The 4,646-nt window shown below is 41.7% G+C and overlaps 1 long non-coding RNA gene across 1 annotated transcript; it reads right to left on the minus strand.

The window, feature by feature from the left end:
• Positions 1-1,727: 1,727 nt before the first annotated feature.
• Positions 1,728-2,686, minus strand: LOC148843983 (uncharacterized). The gene is made up of 3 exons (XR_016103023.1): positions 2,503-2,686; positions 2,199-2,418; positions 1,728-2,006 (listed from the first exon to the last, which is right to left on the minus strand). It is a non-coding gene; the product is annotated as an uncharacterized LOC148843983 (long non-coding RNA).
• Between the last annotated feature and the right edge of the window lie 1,960 nt (positions 2,687-4,646).

Genomic DNA, 4,646 nt, shown 5'->3' on the forward strand with positions numbered 1-4,646 from the left:
TGTAAACATTTATGCTTAATTGATTATATCCTTTTATATATCTATATGCTTATTGTGCATCAATAACTTTGGCTAACTTGTTGTCAGGGAGAGTTATCTTAATACTCTCTACTTGTGCTTATTTGTTATCATGTGTCATCAATGGTTTGTTACGGTCAAAAAGTGGGAAAATGTTGGCCTTATGTATTTCCATGATGACAAACTCATTGAGAATACTAATAATTATGTCAAATGTGTAGTTGTATTTATTGAGCTAAAATGATTAACAAATGCTAGAAGAAGCAAAAGCATGAATGAAGTGTTTGGCATTTGTCAATCATGATGAATCTCTCCAAAAGATGATATTGGCTACCATAAAATGAAAGAAGAAAATGAGCATTTAAGTCTAAGAATTCCATGCTATGACATGTCATACTATGTTTAGGACTTGATATAAATCATAAGCTTGAGATGTATATTATAAGCTCAAACATGACCAAACTCAGTTAACTTGAACTTTAAGACCAATGGTTAGATTAGGTCTGATTCTTTGATGTTCTTGGACTTAAAAGTTGTTTAATCTCATCCTCAAAGCCTAAGGTAACAAAATATGAAACATTGAAATAAAATTTTGCAAGGTTCTAAGGTTATAGACAGTGAATAATTGACTATTCATATTCATGAGTCGACTATCCTTAATAACTGACGCTTGTATCTGTGAGAACACTACTCATGAGTTTACTACTTGTACTTAAACTTAATGGTTGGAAGGCATAATAGCTATTCCTTGTTTTGGTATGCCTTCTATTTGTTGAGAGCTTGATCTAAAGCATTACAAAGATTGGATTGAATCCTCCCCAATGTCTCTCTAATGGTCAAATGCTCTAACCGCTATAAATAAGTGGTTTTGGTTTGAAAGAAAGACAATAAATTTATTTGTGAATATTATCTATAGAAAAGGCACATTATTGTGAACAACAGGATCTGAGAGAGAAGAGTTTTCTTTGCTAAATCAGTTAGAAGTGAGAAAGGCTTGACTAGGAGGGGCCTAAGAAGAGAACATAGGCTAAGATTGTTCGAACCTCTTTAAAAATTTTTATGCACTTTACTTTCTTCTAATCTTTCCTTATCTATTATTATTTATTTGATTGCTCTATCTTTCTCTGTTTCATTCACATATCACACACACAACACTTGGTTTGCCTATACAACTTGTGAAAATCCATCAAAACCATTATTTAACCAGGACTTGGGAAGCCCACGAGTTTCCTGGTTTTCATGGTCCGGCTACCTTGTCAGGTCTATTGGTATAACCAAACCTATTGAACATATCAATTATAGTTAAAACAGATTTTCGCTTTTCTTAACTGATTATGTAATTAACAATATATAAAGGTTTCCTAATTTTTTTGTAATTTTTGTTATATTTTATGTTTAAAAGGGTAAATTCAACTGATTGGGTCGGTTCTGATTTCTGATATATATATATATATATATATATATATATATATATGTATTTTTTTTATCAATAACACTTTTATTAAATCATCAAAAGAAGATTTACAAGAGGAAAACAAACACACTTATTTTATAAGAGCAACAAAGAACCTCAAGAAAAGGAAAAAAAGAAAAAAAAAAAACACTAAAGTTACAGCTTAACCCAAAACAGTGAATCCATTTCTGCTCCTTGTTTAGCTAAACTGTCATCTAGGGAATTGGCTGATCTTTTAATCCAACATATCTTAACTTCCATCTCCCGCACCAGCCACTTGAATTTCCTCCTCTTATTATTGTACTTCCATAAGCCATTGTTATCTTTAATCAGCCACCCCTATCACCACCTCTGAATCCCCTTCAATTATAAATTTCCTGATGTTTAACTCCTTAGTTTTTTGAACTCTTTCCATCACTGCAAAGATCTCATCTCTAAGGGAGTCACCAACTCCAATTGAGCCTGAGAACATGGTAGAAATGACCCCATTCTCATCCCTAAAAGCACCCCCAATTCTCTAGGATGCGGCCAAAAACTACAAAAAAAAAAGATTAGTTAAATTAAAAGGGGGAAAGAAAGTAATTTAGCAAGAAATGCTCAAACTCGTAGTGATTACATAAATTTACAAAAAAAAAGAAATCCATAAATAAGAAAACCAGTTCAATCATCTGTTGTTGGATTGGGAGAAAAACCCTATAACACACTATCCCAAAATACAAGTCTTAACCTTCTCTTCTTTTGGTCGAACGAATCAGGATCAGTGTTGGTATGACCTAACCGATCGATTCATGAATGCAAGAAACCTTCTTAAGCGATTCATACATGCAATGCGCATTCTCAAACTTTTCTGAGGTTGTATGCCATCGATTTCGAGCTTGAATGCCTTTTCAACTCTTCCCGTGCTCTTAGTGTTCTCAGCCAAAGGATGAAGATTTGATAGTGGAGACCTGCAACAAAAGTACTCTTTTTCATCAAAAATAGTCTTCTCAACATCAAAAGTACTCTACTTCTACATTTCAATGGAGTGTTACCTCTGGTGAAGGAGTAGAATCCAAGCAGGAGGAGAGCTTTCCTTTTGGTGTTTTGCTACGGAGAACAACGCGGGAAGAGTAGACGTTTATACGGAAAGACCACCACCCAATATACTCGCGTGAATATTTTGGTCTTCTAGGTGCCGCCACCTTATTATTTTTTATGGCGGCAGTCCTTATGACCGCCGGCTCTAAACCGTTGCCTTAGCCGATTTTTCGTAGTCATCGGTTCTATTTCTACTTGGACCTGACCAAACCCGACCTGTTGACATCCTTAGTTTTATCTTTTGTTTAAAAAAAAATAAGAATACTTGTTTTATGATCATATAAACTATTTATGAAGGTTATATTATCAGAACGGAGGTTTTCAAGTTGTTATGTTATAGGTGATTGGGTTTTCAAATTATGACACATGGCACCTCGTGACAGTTAGGAAAACACCCAGCCAACAAACTTACGAAGTTGGTGACCCACCTGGGCACCTGTCTGGCCGGCCTGGCGCGACCTGCGCGCGGCCTGACACGCGCCTGCGCGACGCGCACGAATTGCACGGCGCGCGCGCGGCCTGCGCGAACTGCGTGTGGCCTGTGCGAACTGTGCACGGCTTGCGCAACCTGGCCGACCTGGACCAGCCTAGCGCATGATCCGGCCAAGGCGCCAGCTTGACGACCTGATCTAGACAATGACCCTCCGACTGACACAGGCGCCAGCTTGACGACCTGATCTAGGCACTGTTCCGCCAACTGACACAGGCGCCGACCTGACGACCTAGCCTAAACACTGACCCGTCGACTGACGCAGGCACCCCTCTGACAACCCGGCCCAGGCGCCGACCTGGCCGCCTGACACAAGCGCCAGCCTGACGACCTCGAGGAGTTCACCACCGTACCCCGGTTCTGACCGGATGCAACGAGTCTTACCGTTTGGAGGCTTTTCACCCACCTAACCCGCGAAGACTCCGGTATATAAAGACCTCACCCCCCAAATGGGAAGGGGGGGGGAAAGGAAAGGGAAGTAACCCTGCTCTCTAGCTCTCTCATATTATCTTCAAAGCTCTCTACAATAAGAGTGCTAACTTAAGCATCGGAGAGCCCCCACCGGGAAAGTACCCCCGGGACCTCTGATTCAGTTCTCGCAGGTCCTTCAGCTCCCGCCGCCTACGAAAAGGAGGAAAAGATGCAGTTCTTGGAAGTCTCTCAGCTCCCCCCACCTACAAGGAGGAAGAGATGGAGTTCTCGGAGGTCCCTCAACTCCCGCCACCTACAAGGAGGAGGAAACGATGGAGTTCTTGGAGGTCCCTTAGCTCCTGCCACCTACAAAGAGGAGGAAAAGATGGAGTTCTCGCAGGTCTCTCAGCTCCCGCCACCTACAAAGAGGAGGAAAAGATGAAGTTCTCACAGGTCCCTCATCTCCCGCAGCCTACAAAGGAAAGAAGACCGCCTCATGCTGAGGGCAGTCAGATTGCGCCGCACCAGGGAGCTCCAACATTCTCTAAGGCATCGACTGCCTAGTAGGGAGTTAGCCTCCAAGGCAGTTCGCCACTAGGGAGTTCGCCCCCAGGCAGTCTGCCCCTAAGCAGTTCGCCCCCAGGCAGTTCGCCACCAGGGAGTTCGCCCCCAGGCAGTTCGCCACTAGGGAGTTCGCCCCCAGGCAATTCGCCCCCAGGCAGTCTGCCCCTAAGCAGTTCGCCCCTAGGCAGTTCGCCACCAGGGAGTTCGCCCCCAGGCAGTTCGCCACCAGGGAGTTCGCCCTCAGGCAATTCGCCCCCAGGCAGTTCGCCACCAAGTAGCTCGTCACTAAGGTACGCCACCACCGGGTCGAATAACGAGGTACTTTGCCAAAAAATTTTACATCACAAAACATTGATACGTGGCCGAAAATGGTTACATCAGGTTCAACTATGATATAAGAAAAAAACTTATAACTAACCAACTGGTATCATAAAAGTGTAACCAATCAGGTGGTTTTCTACAAAATTCAAGAGTGGGTTTGATTGGTCGAATCTCTTATAGTATCATACCTTTTTTGATATCATAGATTTACCTTAATTATAGACGTCAAGAATAATATAATTAGTTCAATTTTAGGTGTATTTTATAGAGCGGAAAATTGATCACTTTAACCAATTAATAGTGGCTCAATTG

The sequence above is a fragment of the Nelumbo lutea genome, chromosome 8 (assembly GCF_056320005.1).
Source record: "Nelumbo lutea isolate HS-2025 chromosome 8, American lotus-T2T, whole genome shotgun sequence".
Classification (NCBI taxonomy): Eukaryota; Viridiplantae; Streptophyta; class Magnoliopsida; order Proteales; family Nelumbonaceae; genus Nelumbo; species Nelumbo lutea.